This window comes from Bos grunniens, chromosome 7, assembly GCF_055505025.1.
Source record: "Bos grunniens cultivar Pamir isolate PY7600 chromosome 7, Bosgru_T2T1.0, whole genome shotgun sequence".
Lineage (NCBI taxonomy): Eukaryota > Metazoa > Chordata > Mammalia > Artiodactyla > Bovidae > Bos > Bos grunniens.
In genome coordinates this window covers 34,142,499-34,162,231 of record NC_141171.1, presented here as the reverse complement: position 1 = coordinate 34,162,231, position 19,733 = coordinate 34,142,499, and the positions used below count along the sequence as shown (strand labels likewise).

The following is a 19,733-nucleotide window of genomic DNA, read 5'->3' as shown; positions in this document are numbered from 1 at the left end:
CATCTGCAAGCTGGTAAAAGGTGGACAAAATAAGTCACTGCCCATCGAGAGCAGGCCAGGTTTTTCCTGTCATTTTTAGGAAGCATTGGTTTGATCTCCAGTGATTGCTTCTTGAGAAACCTGTTTTGTATTTCAAAACAACCAATACAAAACAAAAAATATAAACATACATGCCCTGGCACAAAGTAATATTGTCTGGATATCAATCATTGACAAGATTCTTTTGTCTGTGGTGAAAGACCTGATATTCACAGCCAATGGCTCAGAAATGACTTTGTAGGAAAAATTAGCCAGAGTTAGAATTTTTTAAAACACAAAGGGTAAAGATGTGATATACTTTAATTTTTAAAATCTACATTGTAGTTGATTTACACACAAAAAGAAATATTTTTTGATGTGTTATATAATTGCCTTTTAGAATTTTTTTCTTGTTTTTGTTTTTTTTTCTTATTTTGTTTGTGTGTTAGGTTGATTGTTTATTTGGGTGGGAGGAACTCCAGCTAACTTTGTTCTGTTAGTCTTTTTTGCTTTGTAAATAATGAGAGGCCTCATTTTTAGTTGTTCAAGTTAATTTTGGGACTGTACCCTGCTAGCCAACTTAATGGACCTGATTCACTCCCTCTCAGTGGTGCTTTATGTTTTATTTTAGTTTTATTCATTCATTCATAAATATCTTGAGGACAGCCCGGGTCCTCCAGCCATGGTCTGCCACGCAGATTGTTGTCTCTCTTCCATAGGGCCTAAGGAGCTCCCCACAGCTCTTCCCTCGTTCCCTCCTCCACAGAGGAATGTGCTGACTGAACCCCTCTCACAGAAGCTTCTGTGTTACCTCATATGAGGTCTTAACATCTATGAGAACCTTTCCAGTGAAGAGCTGTCACTTCTCCTCAGTGTTAACCCTCTGCTTGCATCTTTGATTCTAATACCCAACAGAAGTTGCCTTATATACCTCCTCTTGAATTACTATTATCAGTTTTTATTGATTAAATTTTACTTCATTCCTTCGAAAGTAAAAGAAAGTGAAAGTCACATCCAACTCTCTATGGAATATTCTAGGCCAGAACGCTGGAGTGGGTAGCTTTTCCGTTCTCCAGGGGATCTTCCCAACCCAGGAATCAAACCCAGGTCTCCCGTATTGCTGGCAGATTCATTACCAGATGAGCCACCAGGGAAATCCAAGAATACTGGAGTGGGTAGCTTATCCACCCTCCAACAGAAATCCCAACCCAGGAATCGAACCGGAGTCTCCTGCATTGCAGGCAGATTGTTTACCAACTGAGCTATAAGGAAAGCCCAAAGGCAGCTTTTTACAACCTGTCACTCTCCCTACAGCTGTTATCATCTTTACTTCTGCTGAATATCTGGAATGAATGCTAATTATCACCATTTTCTCACCACTCATTTTTTCTGTTTATAAAGGTCTTAATTTTTGCTATTTAATGAGTATCTCTGGTGATTTTCCAACCACTAAGTTCAATGGCCCTCGTTTCCCATTATTCTGACATTGAACTTTGCACTTTGTTGAATCTCTCAATAACTTATGTTCATTTTCCTCTTTGAAATGTGACTCTTTCTCTTCAGCTTAGATTTTGTTTTTACTATTCCTGAACTTTAATCACTGTCTTATGCCTCAGAACTCTGCTTTTCCTTGTATATACTCACCCCTTGGAGAATTTAGTGATAGACTTGATTTTAGATGTTATACCTTTGCTGAATTTAATTCCTAATAAGTATTTTCGGTCTTGCCCTCTAACCTGAGAAGAGCATCTAGAACAAATCAGTTCAGTTCAGTTCAGTCGCTCAGTCGTGTCCGACTCTTTGCGACCCCATGAATTGCAGCACGCCAGGCCTCCCCGTCCATCACCAACTCCCAGAGTTCACTCAAACTCATGTTCATCGAGTCAGTGATGCCATCCAGCCATCTCATCCTCTGTCGTCCCCTTCTCCTCCTGCCCCCAATCCCTCCCAGCATCAGAGTCTTTTCCTATGAGTCAACTCTTCGCATGAGGTGGCCAAAGTACTGGAGTTTCAGCTTTAGCATCAGTCCTTCCAATGAATACCCAGGGCTGATCTCTTTCAGAATGGACTGGTTGGATCTCCTTGCAGTCCATGGGACTCTCAAGAGTCTTCTCCAACACCACAGTTCAAAAGCATCAATTCTTCAGCGCTCAGCTTTCTTCACAGTCCAACTCTCACATCCATACATGACCACTGGAAAAACCATAGCCTTGACTAGACAGACCTTTGTTGGCAAAGTAATGTCTCTGCTTTTGAATATGTTATCTAGGTTGATCATAACTTTCCTTCCAAGGAGTAAGCGTCTTTTAATTTCATGGCTTGAACAAATAAGTACACAATAAACATTCACTGAGTATTTACTGAGTGAACATAAAGGTAAACCCAGCATGAACTTTTATATATATATTTGTAAGAATGACAGTTTTTAATGCCTAAGTTGAGAAAACTTTGAACAGAAGAATGATATTAGAAATAAAATGATTTTCTGCCAACTTTCTCAGAAAAAAGACAAAGGGGATTTTCTTTATCCTAACATTTATAATTTTCCATTTCATATTGTGTTGACCTAAGTGCCAACTGAAATTGAACACCCTACTTTGATTAGAGTCGGACAATTCTAAGTAATAGTGATTAAGCTTCAAGTTCAGCTTGAATTAGTTCCAGGGATGAGTAAGGGTAATACAGGGAGGGATACTCCAATTTTTTTCCATCAGTCATTTTTGTAAACTTTCATCAAAGAAATCAGATTTCAAAATACTTTTTTTCTATAGATGTAAAATAATCTCCAAAGTTTTTAAAAGTTTAGTCTGAGTATTCAAATGTAATGGAAAATTGATTCCTTATGAGCTTTATAATTTTAAAATGTGAGATTATTTTAGGTGTGGCTTTTGTGTGTGTGTGTAAAATATCCTCATAACTTGGATTTTGGGAGCTTCATCCCAAAATGGTCTTATATTTGCTTCTGACAAACACCTCAGGGCTAAAGCTGGGTTTACATTAAATTTTTATCTCAAGGGTTTTCTTCACCTCTAAGGAACGTTAGTTTAGAATCAAAATGTACAGTTCCTTAGAGGTGCAGAAAACCCTTGGGAAGAAGTGAGACAACTGCAGACAGCCTTTCATATTAGTTAACACTGCTTTCATCGTAAGAACCTTGGGGAGAAACCCTTGCCTATTTTAATTCAGAGAGAATTGCTCATTCATTTTTTCAATATGCGGACCATTTACTGTGTTAAATCAGTCTGATATGAAAAATGTTTGCTAACCAGAAGTAGGTTGGTAGTATTTTACCCGTCAAGGAGTTTTTCAGCTATTACCATCAACTGTGAATTTTAGGTCAACTAAATGATCTGAAAGAAAGAGAAAGCAGAGGGGTAAATCTTGGAAAAAATTCCCTTTGAGTGCCTGACTGGAATGTGAGGCTAAAGACGAGGCAGAGAGGGTCTCAGTGTGGGAGGATGTTGGGGGGCTTGAGATGACATACTTTCCCCCTTATTTCTTATTTTTGGCTTTAGGAAATTATCTGCCTTTAGTTCTACTAAGACGCAGCGAGGTTGTTGAATTCAGTGACTGATTTACAGAATCAAAGTTCACATGAAGCTCTCTGACTACCCTCTTTTTTTCAGTCTGACATTTAATTACATGGGCAGTAACCTTGGCCTGTGTGCTGTTTTAATTCAGGGTCTTATCTCACAGAAACCTTAGCTGTAGACAAAATGAAAACATTTGTTTGGAATAAACAGTTTTCTCTAGTTGTTTTTTTTTCTATAACTTTTTTTGACATTTTAAAGGCATTGCTCTTTACAGACATCAGGCAGTTCAATTTGGAAGTGGTTTTAGTGACTGCAGATATGTTTTGCATCACTGCTGAGCTTAGAAGAGGGCAGCTTCCTAACTGAGCAGATTTTCTTGCATCTTGAAAAAGTTTGGTCAGAGAATTGTCAACTTGGGACTTATTTTTATAGCTTAAAATATTTGATGATCTTAAATGAGTGCCTTTTCAAAAAAAATTGTAATGATTGGTGAGTGTAAGGTTCTTGCTTTGTTGTGAAAGAATTCGGAGATGAAGTGACAGTTAAGAAATGGATTTATTTAGAGAGGAAACATTCCACAGAGTGGGGGCCATCTCAGAAAGTGAGAGCCTGAAAATATGGAGTGGTTAGTTTTTATGGGTTGGGTAATTTCATAGGCTAATAAATGGGAGAATAATTCCAATTATTTTGGTGAAGGAGTGGGGATTTCCAGGAATTGGGCCACCACCCACTTTTTGGGCTCCTATGGTTGGTCTCAGAACTGTCATAGTGCTGGTGGGTGCATCATTTAGCATATGCTAATAAATAAGTGGATAATGAGTCTCAAGGTCTAATGGAAGTCAAATCTTGTGCCATCTTGGACCTAGTTGGTTTTAACCAGTTTTTGTCTTGTCCTATGGCTAAGTCATTCTTTAAAGATTGTGCCCTGCCCCGTTCCCTCTTGTTTCATTGCTCCCTCAGAGACTTTACCCCCATAGTCTTATGAAGCAGAGGGATAACAGTCTTTCTTCTGTAACTGCTTCAAGGCTAAGTGTGGGCATTGACCCTGCCTGTCAGGGAATAGAAATCTCTAGATGCCTGATCTGGGGGTCCCAGAGGCTGGAGAACTCCTTGTTTTAAGTGGTTATGGGTTGGAATCCTCTCATTGCCATCATTTTGATGTGGAACTGTTACAACAGCTTCCATAGTCTTTCTACAAATCTCTTTGATGATGAAGCACTTTTTGCAACCGCATCAGAGTACAAAAATATCTATAAATGACAAAAGACTTAAAAGCCATGGCTAAACATCTGATTACACTGTAATCAATAAAGAAACTTGGTTACAATAACTAGAATTATGAATGATTACATTTAATTTAACATTCCAAATAATCCTAGTTAAATAACTTTCTTTGAAATACCTCAGGGACCCCCTAAAGCACCCCAGAATTAGCTGGAAATCAAAAGAACTTTCATTAAAATTTGATATTTGGGAAGCTTGTCAAAAAGTTTTAAAATACGTGGTCAAATAAGACCACAGGTCACTGTGGGACAATACTAATTTCTTAACCAAAATGACAATAAAATATTTCAAAGGAAAATACAGACTATATCACTTAAAAGATAAGGAAACTTAAAATTTGTTATAAAGGTGGTTCAGCATTTTAAGAAAACGTCTACTTTTAACAAGGAGAAAACCCAAATCCAGGTTTTGTATCAGCTTACCTTTAAAATTCATTTACTCAGTTAAATTTATTCTAAACTCACTCAGTCCTGACCATGCACAAAACCCGTTTCCCAGGATCCAATTTCCACAAACCTTCCATCACTTTCTCTCTACTTATCACTTTGTTTTTTTCCATCCAGAAAGAATCAGAAAACACTTTCTTTTCTCTTGCTGCTACTGCTGCTAAGTTTTTATCACTTTGTTTTTTTCCATCCAGAAAGAATCAGAAAACACTTTCTTTTCTCTTGCTGCTACTGCTGCTAAGTCATTTCAGTAGTGTCTGACTCTGTGTGACCCCATAGACGGCAGCCCACCAGGCTCTCCCATCCCTGGGATTCTCCAGGCAAGAACACTGGAGTGGGTTGCCATTTCCTTCTCCAAAGCATGAAAGTGGAAAGTGAAAGTGAAGTCGCTCAGTCGTATCCGACTCTTAGCAACCCCATGAACTGCAGCCTACCAGGCTCCTCCGTCCATGGGATTTTCCAGGAAAGAGTACTGGAGTGGGGTGCCATTGCCTTCACTCCTTATACTTTCTTTACTGAAAACACATATCCTGCTTTCCTTATAAGTTTTTTTACAGTTACTTTTATTATTGACAAATATGTAACAGAGAGAATAAGGTTTTATTTGATCTCTAGTAAACTTAGGTACAACTGACATACTTACACTTAACACTGATGACTCTAAAAATATGTCTATATTAATCAGACCAACAACTTAAGCCATCTTCAATACCAAATACTATAGTTTAGTATTGAATATTTCTCAGATGACATAAACCTGAAATTAATTTTGACCAGTTTTATATTTATGAATATTTATATAAGCTATAAACACTTTTCTTTAAGCCAATTAAATGGAAGTCTTTTACAAATTAATTTTGGCAATACCATTGTCTACTAAAAAAAGATGCACAATGTGAGAGCTGCAAGTTAAGTTTTATTTGGGGGAAAAACGAGGACTGTACCCCAGGACAGAGTACCTCACATAGCTCTAAGAAACTGTTCTAAAGAGGTAGTAGGGGAAGGTCAGTATATATAATTTTGGTGAAGGGGGAGTTCAGTGCAATCAAGCACTTATTTTACAAAAGGTTTTCTGCTAGTCACAAGGAGCTGATGTCATCATGAAAGGATTTAGTCCCTTTTTGGATATGAGGAGATGTAAAGATTGGGATCATGAAATCAGTTTCTGAAAATATGAAAAGTGTGTTAGTCACTCAGTCATGCCTGACTCTTGTGCAACCCTATAGACTGTAGCTACCAGGCCCCTCTCTCCATGGAATTCTCCAGGCAAGAATACTGGAGTGGGTTGCTATTCCCTTCTCTAGAGGATCTTCCCAACCCAGGGATTTAACCTGGGTCTCCTGCATTGCAGGCAGATTCTTTACCATCTGAGCCACAAAGGAAGCCCCCAAAGATCTATTTAAACCATAAGGGAAGCCACTTAAAGGGGCTTTAAGTCCCAGCCTTTTCTTCTAAAAACCTGGTAAGTTTTAGGAAACAAGCACCGGCCATTAACAGAGATGGTTTGTGAAAAAGAAAAAAAGAAAAAAACTTCTCTTTTCCCCTCCCTTTCCTGCTTCTCAGGTGGCGCTAATGCTAAAGAACTCACCTGCCAATGCAGGAGAAGTAAGAGATTCGTGTTGTATCCCTGGGTCAGAAGATCCCCTGGAGGAGGGCAATGGCAACCCACATCAGTATTCTTGCCTGGAGAACCCCATGGACAGAGGAGCCTGGTGGGCTATGGTCCATGGGGTTGCCAGAAGTCGGATATGACGGAGCCAGTGACACGCACACTTTTGTGGGTAGTACCCCTGGGGCCTTGGGGCCATCTTCTCCCCACACCTTCCCACAGGTGCTCTGCCCAGCAGACAGTAGGGCTGGGTGCAGGTGCAGATGTGGCAGCTGATGTGGGGGGAACTGTGACTCTAGTTAGAGAGATGGAGGGCCCTGCAACATCCCTAGTTGAACACAGTAAATGTGGGTCATTGCTCAGGCATGTATCCTGGGGGTGGGGCCGTGCGCCTGACCCACCCAGCATGAGTTGCCTGTCCCGCCCTAACCAGGAAGGGTGGCAGGGAAGTCAGAGTGGACCCTGGAGGGGTCTGACCAAACACCAAAGTTGGGCAGTTAACCTTAGACCCACTATGAGTCCCAACCACACATGGCGAGACCATCCACCACTTCTAATACCCACCTCGCGAGGGAGTTCCCGAAGGGATTGCAGCTGCCATAACTGTGGCACAAACTCTGAGTTAGGCTGTATTTTGTATTTTTACGCCATTGAATCTATTAAAGTGAAGTTGCTCAGTCATGTCAGACTCTTTGCAATCCCATGGACTGTAGCCTACCAGGCTCCTCTGACCACGGATTTTTCCAGGCAAGAATGCTGAAGTGGGTTGCCATTTCCTTCTCCAAGGGATCTTCCTGACCAGAGGTTGAACCCAGGTCTCCCACACTGCAGGCAGACTCTTTACCATCTGAAGCACCAGGGGCTCCTGTATTGAATCTGTTAACAGTTAACAAACCGGAGGCTCCACTGCTGGCAGTAGCTCAGTGGTAAAGAATCCACCTACAATGCAGGAGATGTGGCTTTAGTCCCTGGGTTTGGAAAATCCCCTGGAGGAGAGCATGGCGACCCACTCTAGTATTCTTGCTTGGGAAAATCCCACACGCTGAAGTGACTGAGCACAAGGCAAACCCAGGGGGCAAAGATCCTGTGGTTCGGGTCCCTAGCTGCCTGTAAGGATGCCTGGAAACATTCCCTGACATGCCCTGCACATAATAGTGGAGCATCTACTGGGCAAGGTTATAAAATGTCTGGCAGTCTATGGCCATACCACCGTGAATGTGCCTGATCTCCTCTTATCTCGGAAGCTAAACAGGGTCAGGCCTGGTTAGTACTTGGATGGGAGAAAATGCCTGGTGGATTTCTTTTTCTCTATTTCTAGCAGACCGCACTCCAGTATTCTTGCCTAGAAAATCCCATGGGCAGAAGAGCCTGGTAGGCTGTAGTCCATGGGGATGCTAAGAGTCAGACATGACTGAGCGACTTCCCTTTCACTTTTCACTTTCATGCATTGGAGAAGGAAATGACAACCCACTCCAGTATTCTTGCCTGGAGAATCCCAGGGACAGGGGAGCCTGGTGGGCTGCCGTCTATGGGGTTGCACAGAGTCGGACACGACTGAAGTGACTTAGCAGCAGCAGCAGCAAGGCACAAGAAAAGGGTGGAAATTAAGAGTGAGGTAGGGAGAGAGTGGGAGAGTAATTGTGGAAAGTAAGGGAGTGACTCTCAAGTGCCAGAGAGGTGAGAGGAGAGGCTGAGGTTTAGCAGATTCTCCTGTCTGGCTTTGCAATCATGCTGCTGGTGAATTTAAGGTTCTTGCTTTTGGAAGAATTTGGAGATGAAGTGATAGGTAAGAAGTGGGTTTATTTTGAGAGAAAACACACCACAGATGGTGTGGGCCATTTCAGAAGGTGAGAGAGAGACTCCAAATATGGCACAGTGAGTTTTTATGGGCTGGGTAATTTCATAGGCTAATGAGCAGGAGAATTATTCCAGTTATTTTAGGGGTGGAGACTTCCAGGAATTGGGCCACCACCCACTTTTTGACCATTTATGGTTGGCCTCAGAATTGTCATGGAGCTGATGGGTGTCCCATTTAGCATAAACTAATGTATTACAATGGCAGATAATGAGGCTCAAGGAATCATCCACCATCTTAGACCTAGTTGGTTCTAACCAGTTTTCGTGATGTCCTGTGGCCATGTCATTCTTTTAATGGTTGTGCCCTGCCCCCTTCCCTCCTGTTTCAACTCTGAAGTGTAAAACTAAAAGCTAAAATTATCTTTTATTTACTCCAGTTTAAAAGTGTGTTGGAGAATATTGTTATTCATCTCTTGTCCCAGTGAGAGTGGAAGAACAGAGCTTTATTAGTATTCAAGTTGAAATGGAACATGCAACTTGGATCCAAAGGCAGATGTAGCTGCTTCTTTTCCCCTCATTTCTGATCTTGTGACCTTCTTGTATGGAAAGCTCCTTATGTGGAGGAGCTAATGAGGGCTAGAGTAAAAATTGTTTACTCTGAATGTTTCTTCTGGGTGGAGCAGGTAGAGTGGAAGACTCACCCACCCAGTAGAAGCCCAGGTCATGGAAAGTCAAATGTCTCCCTGTCTCCCTCAATGAAAAGACTCCTGAAGGCAAGTCACAGCTGTAGCGGAAACAGAACTCACAACCCTAAAGTTGGTATTTGAACACTTTGTATATTACCTTTTTTCTTGAAAAATATTTTATGAAGGTTGGATAAGACTTAAGTTAGTATTTGAGTTAATAAGTTTAGTGGTTCACTTCTTTTTTCTTACTTCTCAGTCACCATTAACAATTGCCCTTCAATGTCTATGAGTCAAAACCACATTTATGTTTTCTGCTAACCTGTGTGCAAGGGACAGAAACTTTTTATGTCTCACTGCTTTAGGTACAGAACCTATGTAGAGTGGTGTATTTCAAAGAGAAATAGCACTAAATATGTGTGGTTTCTTAATCTTCATGGTTGTGAAATGGAAAAAATAGAATATTTATAACCCTTTGGGAAGCAGTGGTGGTCAAGCTGTGGCGTAAGCATGCATGCATTAGATTTTCAATTCTCTTGCAGACACAGTGACTAGTGGTCCTAGTTACTGTACTACTCCTATGTTAACAACAACAACGAAAAGCGTCCAATGAGCAATTCTGGGTGATACTGATGACTTCAGGTAAGGGATATGGGACAAATAGTCAGACCACGAATGACAGGAAGCTAGCTAATTCAAGATGAACAGCTAGTTGGGCACAAATTCATTTTCCCTTTGAAGAAAATAATAGCTCCTTCTTCCATCTAGTGTTTTTACTCTAAGTCTTAAACTATACATTTGTGGGAATAATGGATTGGTCATTTAGCTACCTAACTAGTCCAGACTTGAGGATTTGAAAATATTTCTTTTGTGTAGAATACTTGATCAACCTGATACTAATATCTGAAAGAACTATTAAAGTTTTTCTCTTGTAAAAATAAAGATATACTTGGGGGAGATAGTTTTTGGCTTTATCACAAATTTATGTCTTGTCTTAAATGAGTTTATTAGGTAATGTCCTAAGAATTTATTTTGATGGGATGAAGTTGAAAGAGTTTGAGGTTCACTGAAAGTGAAAGTCGCTCAGTTGTGTCTGACTTTTTGTGACCCCAAGGACTATACAGTCCATTGAATTCCCCAGGCCAGAATACTGGAGCTGGTAGCCTTTCCCTTCTCCAGGGGATCTTCCCAACCCAGGGATCGAACTCAGATCTCCTGCATTGCAGGCAGATTCTTTACCAGCTGAGCCACAAGAGAAGCCTAAGAATACTGGAGTGGGTAGCTTATTCCTTCTCCACTGGATCTTCCCAACCTAGGAATCGAACTGGGGTCTCCTGCATTCCAGGTGGATTCTTTACCTACTGAACTATGAGGTTCAGTAGTTATCTAGAAAGGGGATGATGGTGATGGCTTAGTTTGTAGGACAGGAAGGACTAAAACTATTCTTGACTGTTTTCACCATATACAAAAAAACTGTCTTGTCCCAAATGACTTCAATACATGCCAAGCATTTAGTCATGTCAACATGAGTTTTAATTCTGTTTCTCTGACGCACCAAAGCAAGGTGGTAATGTTATGTAGATGTGAAAGGGAAAGTTAATTTTAGTTTAGCCTGCAATAAAGGGTGACAAAGGAAAAACCAGCAAGAAGGATCTTTTGAATATCATTGTCCCCATCTCATGATTCTGTGGAGTACTATGTTGGAAAAAATATATGTTTACATTTACTTCTATAAAAAAATAAATAAAAATGTAGTAGGTGTGCAGTAGGATATATGTCTCATATTTTATTTGGTACCTAAATAGAATTTTTGATATGCTATTCAGGCAAATGAATGGAAAATATCTTTAGTGAGTTGATAAAACAGTATATAATTGTATTCATTTAGAGTATTTCAATCCAGTGAGTTTAAAATTTTCATTTCACGGCATACATAGAAAATGATAACAGACACAAGCAAGGGTTGCGGGCTTGTAACAGGTTCGTAGGAGGTGCTACTGGCCGTGGTCTGAAAACCACACACAAAAAAAAAAAAAAAAAAAAAAAATGAAAATGATAACATCTGGGTAATTAGAGTAAAGGGAATAGGTGTTTGAGGTCAAACTGAGTGGATATTCAGCTTCTAAAATCCATGAAGTCCAGCCTTGGAAACCTTGTTTCAACAACTGAGTAGAATAACATTGGTGTATTTAAACCACACAATATAGTGCAATGGTTTCGGATATGACATCACGTGACAGTCAAGGTTAAGAATTAAATGATAAAAGTTTCCCCATTAGATCAGAATTGCAAAAGTGAACAACTTGTATTGTTTAGTTTTATAAATTATACCTTCCAAATCTTACGATATAGTTTTGCTTGTTGCTTAAAAACTAGGATTTTACTAAGCTTTGTTTTAACAGATTGCTTGAAAACTCATATCTTGCCTGTCTTATTTAAATGGAATTAATATCGAGACTCTTTATGTATGATTAAATACCCTGAGCCCCTCTTTTATATGGCTAGATCATGGAAAAATAATTTTCATACTATTGCATTATTTCCTGGATGTTGTTGCCTCACATTCACTGTGTTTAAAATTGAACTTTATCATCCCTGATAATCCTGTTACTCTTGTGTTTTCAGTCTTTATAAATAGCGCCACAAAATATCTATTCATCCTGGCCATCCATCTGGCTAGATTCTTCCCCCTTTCACACCCTTTTATTGAATTTGTGATTGTCCTATTGATTCTGTACACTTTTGTAAATTGTAAAAGTGAATGCTTTTTTAAAAGATAATAAGTTTAAATCATATACAGTGTGTAAAGCAAAAAGTGAGAGTTTCTATCTTGTCCCTTTGTTCCCTGAGAGTCTAAGGAGCCATAGAAAATGCTGCTCAGAGCTTTACCCTGGGACAGGAAGCTTAGGTGTACCTAATGTGGACTGAAATGAGGTCTGATCACCTTGTGCCTGTGCAAGGCTGGTCAAAGACTATGTAGAAGCAGCAGTGTTTGTGGGAAAAGGCTGGAAGTGCTGGGGTGATTTAAGATGTGCACAAGAGGTGTCTGATACAATATCTTTGTGGATTATGTCTGTATTCTATATATTAGTATGTACGGTCAGACATTTCTTTTAAACAATAAAACAGATCACATTTTGTTATAACAAAAATTTGGCTGGCGATATTTCATATTGGTACTTATAGAACTACCTTATTCTTTTTCCCCCTTTAGGTATAATTGACATATAACATTATGTAAGTTGAAGATGTACACTGAGTTGATTTGATGCACTTACATATTGCAGAATGATTGCCACTGTAGAATTAGCTAACATCTCCATCATGTCATATAATTGCCACTTCTTTTTTGTGGTAAGAACTTTTAAAAGATACACTCACTTTGCAGTTTTCAAGGGTACATTGCCTTATTATTAGTTATGATCGCCGTGTTGGATGATAGATCCCTAAAACTTAATTGGAAGTTTGTACCTTCTGACCAACATCTCCCATTTTACTTCACTCCTCACTCCCTAGGCTTTCATAACTACCACTTTACTTTCTGTTTCTTTGAGTTTCTATCTCATTCTTTTTAACAGATTTTTGTTTGTTTTGTTTTCTTTTTGGAGAGGATTCATCCTGTTGATGTATTGCAAAGCAAATTGTATTTCCTATATATGAACATTTGCTTCCAGTTTTTTTTGTTACATGAACATTGATACAATAATCATCCACAAACATATCTTTGCCTTTATGTTATATATCTACATTTTCTTCTTAACGTGTATCAGTAATTTTTATAGTTTGTTTTTCATGAGGCTTTTTATACTTTTTTCTTAGTCTTTTCTCTGTGTTATAGTGACTTTCATTGCTTTTGGATATGGAGTTTTGTTTTCAATATCATTTCTAATTATTTATGAATTATAGAAAAGGCTGATTAAAAAATTTTTTTACCTTATATATGACTGCCTCATTAACCTCTTAATAATTAGAACAATTGATCGTCCTGACTGTTCTAGGTAAAAAATTATATCATATTCAAGTGAAACATATCAAAACTATTTATTTCCAACACTGATACTTCTTATCCTTTTTGCTAGTCTTATCGACAAGAAATTCCAGGAATAATTTTAGATAATATTAATAATATTGTGGAACTGTATTGTTTGAACCTTAATGAGAATGCTTAAATATATGACTATACACCCTCCCTTCTTCCAAATAATTAATGAAAGTATCCATTTCTCTGTATCCTTTTCTATGATGGATATTTGTCTTTATTCATTTATCTAAGTCTCATAGATAAAAATACAGTATTCCATGATAGTTTTAATTTGTATTTCCCTGATCATATGACCAGTGTGCTTCTGAGAACTGTGTATCCATATTGTTTTGGGTTGTTTATGTTTATAAATTAGATTTGTGTGAGCTGTTTGTGTGGAAAGCTTTTGTTTGAAATGCACATGTTGCAAAGGTTTTCTTCAAGGGTATCAGTTTAGAGTTGCTGGATAGATTAAAGAATCTGTTTCAGCTAGCTGAAGCTGAAAGGGAATTAGTTAGCTTATGCAGTTTCTAAGGAATGCCAGGAAACTGTCTTTAGTGAAGGCTGTACAGTCAGAAGTAAAAAGCTAAGAGCAATGCCCCAGCTCCTCTGAACTCAGCCTTGTAGAAATCCCACTGCTGCCTCTCCCTGTTTCTCAACACCGACAAGGCAAAGATCCAGTATCAGAACACCCACTCTGCTGTGGAATATCGAATTGCCTCTGCAGTTGTTTATGTGAGAAGAGCCTGGTGCTCATAATCTTCAAATCTGCCTTCCAAGTCTCTTGTTTGATCGTAACTAGCTATAAGTCTATGTACTAAAAGAATGGGATTCTGGGAAATGTAATTTTTTTTTTTTTAAGTATCAATGTTTTATTTGGGTGACAAAAACCTGGGGCATTGAGGCTAAGAAAAGGGACACAAGGTAAGGAAGAATGGGAGGTAATGCAAGGTGACAGCACACAGTCTGCTTCATGACAAGCCTGGAAGAGCCACAGAAGCTGTGTGCACTGGCTACCTGGGAGGTCTCCCCACTGGGAGAAACCTTGCACCAGTTCAGGGAAGGGAGGGAAGAAGAGGGAATTTATCCGCCTGGATTTCTCCCAACTCCCAATAGTCAAACACTCCGCCTGGAGCATTAACTCTTCCACACTCCTGGGTTGCTAGTGGCTACTTGAGATGTCAGATCCCGTGTCCTGTGGGGAGCATTTAATCCAAGTCTGGAAATGATGGGAGAAGACAAACTGGATATGTGGCTAGTGAGTGCCAGAGAGCGTTTGATATTGTACATAAGACGTGTGCACAACAGTCCAATACTGTTTTTCTCATTTATCAGAAGAGGAAACCTGGCACTATGGTCAAAAACCTTTCCCAAGGTCACATGGCCAGTAAGTGGTAAATTCAGGATTTGAACATAGTCTGGCTCTGGAAACTGTCAAAGACCAAGATAAGGAACTTGGATTTTGTGTAGCAGGCAAAGGAGAGTCGCTAAAGGGTTTCAAGCTGGGAGTGATATAAGATAAAGAGCTTTTGAATAAAGCTTCCATTCTTTACTTTGCTCCATCTTCCCATGTGGCTGAACTTGACACAAGTATGTGGACCCAGAGATATGAGGACATCCAATAGTTTCTGAGGAGCCCTGACTGGGTCCAGAGCTCATATGGGCTTCACCATTGCCTCATAATCTTAGTGTCTTCACCCTACACCCACCAAAGAGACTAGCTGGTCAGAGGCATGCAGGATCTGGGTGGAGAAGCCAAAATGAGGGGATGAGCAGATTGACTTAAAGACCAGGAGTAGGAGGAGGACCAGCCATACATCCATTGTCAGCCGGTAGGTCTGGATAAAGGTGAGGATCAACAATATGGAGCGCTATTAAAATGGAGGGTGTCCAAAGGTCTTTGGACCCCCACAAGTGACCAATTTTCATTGTACCTAGTCTCTATTTTTTGAAGAGCTTTGTTTTTATTTTCTTTAATAATACAGATGTTTCAAAAATGTCATATATCCTGATATTTATTGTTTACTTATTCAATACATAGTTATTGAGACTTGGTTATGTACCCGTCATTACGCTTTTAAATGGAGATAGAATGACAGTCCTGACTTGTGGAATTTTGAATCTAGTAGGGAAGACAGACATTAAATTGTCACAGAAGTAAATTTGGCATTACAAATGTGATCATTTAGACAAAGGTTGTGTTGAGAGCATATACTAGGGATAATTGATCCACTCAGAAAGGTCAGCTGAGAGTTTGCTAATGAAGTGGTCTGAATTTTGAAAGATGATTAGAAGCCAATTCTTGAAAGGTGATGGAAGGGTATTTGGGGCAGAACAGGTAAATTTTCACAGACCGGGGAGCAGGAGAATATCTGGCAAGTATGAGGATTTGAAAGAACATGGTTGTGACTGGTATATAGAAAGTGAGAGAAAATGTGGTGTTAAATGATGCTGGAAAGACAGGTAGAGGCCAGACCATGAAGAGCCTTATGGCCCAAAATAAGCATTTTGGTCTTTGTCCTAAGAGGCTTGGGAAGCCTCAGTCTTAGGCTTACATGTGGAAAATAGTTTGCAAGATTCAAGGTTATTGCAGGTGAACAAGAGAGGAGGTGACTGCAATTGTTCAGGGAAGAGTTACCGGGTTCTTAGCCCAAAGAAGTGCTGGATGAATGTTGGCTGGGGGAATGAAGTAACAAAATGTCAAAGTTATTACTGATGCTTCTTTTAAGCAATAAGAAAGCAAAAAGGGTGTCTGGAGGGCATTTTGTGAATATTTGATGAGCAAATACAAGAAGCTGGTACAGATTAGTGAGACATGGGATCAAAAATATTTATATCAACTGAAAGTACCCAGTTATAATGAGGAGAGCATCTATGCAACATATACTTATTATGTTTGGTTCAGGTTATTTGTTTTGATAATTTAGTGCATTTGTTGACTGGCTAATGGGATTTACCAGTAATAACATGTAAACAGTTCAGCAGAAATCTATTAATTTAGATAGTCTGGTTATGTAGGAAGCTTCCTTAAGGAAAGGCTCAGTGCCTACCAAATACATTGTTAACTATGCTGGTTAATAAGGCCATTTGTATAAAGGCAATAACCTGTCAGGCTTTGAGTTTACTTGTTAATGAACTCTTGCTGAACATAGTGAGAAATTTGGAGTTTGTTAGTCACAGCAACTTTTAAATTGAGAGTCCCAACCTTCTTGAGGCTCCAAAATGGGTTTAAGGATAAAAGAGAATGACTTATTAGAACTAAAATGTGCCTTATAATTTTCTCAATCCTAGCATGGCAGGACCAATAAATATCAATAGTTTGGGGGATACATGAAGAGGGAAGCCTTCGACAAACCATGCTTTTTATTTTTTGATTTTCTTTGATGCGGACCATTTTTTAAAGTCTTTATTGAATTTGTTACAATATTGTTTATGGTTTATTTATTTATTTATTTATTTTGCCAGGAGGCATGTAGGATCTTAGCTCCCCAACCAGGGATCAACTCCTCACTAGTTGCATTTGAAGGTGAAGTCTTAACCACTGGACTGCCAGAGAAGTCCCTGGAAAATCATGTTTGATGATAGTAAACAGAAGGAAAAAATAGAATGAGGGAATAAATACCAAGCACAGGGGATGTTATAGGAACCTCAGTTGTTGCCTCTGTCTGAGGTCTGAGTGTTGGTTTCAAAAGATGGAGAGAACTTTAGAAGTATCAGGTGTTTCAATGGCCTTAAACCTTTCCTTGGTCCAGGTGCCTTCCCAGTACTCTATTTCTGTTTCTTCCTGGGCTGACCTAGATGTCATTTACTAGGCTCATGCAAGACACCAGGCCTCCCAAGAGCATCATGGCTCCCCAGATCCCATAAGACCACCACGGTCATGGTAAGAAGCCAGGGGTCTCATTTTGAAGTGGTAGTTTATATTGATTTACAAGAAAGGGAGGATGTTAGTGATTAATCCACATGCTTCTTTTGGTGGTCCCACATCATGAGTTTTGTTGCGTAGACTTTTGCTGTAGTAAGCAGTCACAGAGATCATCTTATTCACTGGTAAAGAATGAATTAAAAAAAAAAATCTTAAGACACTGGTAAAGAAATTGAACCCTATTAAAAGTCAAGTAGCTTTCTTAATTATAAAACAGGTGGGAGGCAGAATTTGATAGGAGTCAATTTGTAACTTCTACTTCCCTACTGGATATTTTTACAAAGGGAGCTGTTTCAGTGGGACTGTGACTGTGAGGATTTTTCATGTTTCACTAGGTTGCTCTCCCTCGTGTCAAGTTTTGTCCGTCCGTCCATAACAGAACTGTCCCTGGAGGCCAATGAATGATGTTCTGAATATAAGTGAAATAGCCCTCTTCTGTGAAATCTTCGTATGAGTGAAAAAGCCCACTTCTATGAAAATCACTATTTTTTTCTTTTTTAAAGAAAGAGTTTATAAAAGGACTTCCTGCCTTGCAAAAGATATTAAAAACCAAGGCTAAAAGAGATACACTTATGCCTTAAGAGTTAAAGGGAAATTTAGTGATGTAACCTGTAACCCTTTTTTGTATACCCTCATAGCTCAAAAATGCTATTGATGTCAGTATAGATCAGTGACATTGAATCAAAAACTACCATAAAAGCTACTGGCACATAAATGCAGCATTTACAAGCATAACACAGAAAATATCCAAACAAACCCCAAGTCCTCCTTTTTTATCAGCCACACAAACTGAGGCAAACTCATGACCATATAATCCCAAACAAATAGAAACCAAGTCCAGTTACCTAAATTATTCAAATTTTTTTCCTTGAAAGGTCATCCAGGGAGATTTGTGCTAGAGCCTGGAGGCAACTGATCTCAGACAGCAGGTACTGCAGTTGAGAAAATTCTGTAAACTCCTGTTTAGTTTCATTTTGGGGGTATACTTTCATCATCTTGCCCTCAAAAATTTCCTGTGCAAAGTAACATCATCCTCTATTTCAGCTTCCCATTTTGTCCTGTTTACTTTTTCCTTTATGACTCATCGGTGATGGCTTCTCATTCCTCGTGGGTGGCCTAAGTTACCCTTGGTGGAAGCAAGGTGCTGAGCGAGTACTCCAAGCATGAGTCCTTGCTTGTCAACAACTCATGAATGAGCTGTGTCAAGGTAGTGATAAAGAGGAGATGAATCATGGGTTCAGGAACTCTTGATTTATCTACACCATAGTTATCTCAGTGAAAATTCCAACGTATCTTCATTATTCAAGATTCCCTTCATCCGTTGGGTTCTCTAATCTGGATTTCTCTCCAGACCTTCCCTCCAAATTGAACTAGTTAGACCTTGTGTTTTGCCACTAATTTCTGTTTACTTCATTTCCATATTACTGTCACTAATGGGGGCTTCCCTTGTGGCTCAGTTGGTAAAGAATCCGCCTGCAATGCGGGAGACCTGGATTTGATCCCTGGGTTGGGAAGATCCCCTGGAGAAGGGAAAGGCTACCCACTCCAGTATTCTGGCCTGGAGAATTCCATGGAGTGAATAGTCCATGGGGTCGCAAAGAGTCGGACACGACTGAGCGCTTTCTCTTTCACTTACTTATCACTAACGGGAGAGAGTAAACAGAATAGTAGGGAATGAATGGTGCCTGTTCATTGAAACTTTAGTAGTGTTTATGAATATTTGTTCTTTTGTTTATTCCTTACACCTTGGAAAGTGGCCTTCAACACTTCTTTTAGGTCAGGCAGGGTCATATGATTAATTATGGCAAAGGGTTATGAGTGGAGGTGATTTGAGTTGCTTTTGGGTCAAAGCGTTGGATTGTTTAAACAACTGTCTTCAGCTCTTTTTTTCTCTGGCATGTTGATGGTAGAGACATAAGATGAAAGGAACCTTATTGCTGAGCTACCACAGGAAACACAGAGTCTTGGAAATTTACGTGGAGCCACAGCAGATTTTATGTGAGAAATAAGGCTTTATCACATTGTTCCACTGAAGTTGTGGGACTTATTCATTCCTGCAGCATATCCATTACACTGAAACTTCTGCCTTAATTAGTTAAACTTACACTTGTGTTCTTGACTCACCTAGTATTTAAGGACGTAGGAATATAAATCCTCTGCCTTTAACTTTTTTCTGTATTTTGGTTGTGCTCCCAGTGCTTTGCTAAATGGTACACATTTCCTAGAAATCATGCACAACACATTTTATTTCTGCTAAATAAATATAAGCCCAAAAGTTGCAATTATAACTTTTCTTCTGTAAAACCTGTTACCAACTCCGTGTTAAAAACTTATTTCACTATCTTATTTATTTCTTCCTTATATATGATAAATTTCTCTTTTGGTCAAAATTTTCTACCCATCCCTCGAAATTATTA

At 39.3% G+C, this 19,733-nt stretch overlaps 1 protein-coding gene across 29 annotated transcripts in view; it reads left to right on the top strand.

Moving 5' to 3' along the window:
• PRR16 (proline rich 16) overlaps nt 1-19,733 on the top strand; it is a 1,143,323-nt gene that overhangs the window by 24,083 nt on the left and 1,099,507 nt on the right. The window contains exon 4 of one of the 29 annotated variants that reach the window (XR_015167108.1): nt 17,652-18,480. The exons of 27 other annotated variants lie outside the window; for them this stretch is intronic. The gene's annotated coding sequence lies outside the window, so the exon portion shown is untranslated. Of the gene's footprint in view, nt 1-6,844; nt 7,022-17,651; nt 18,481-19,733 lie in introns of those variants that run through there. One more of the 29 variants, XR_015167110.1, reaches the window with a different exon arrangement.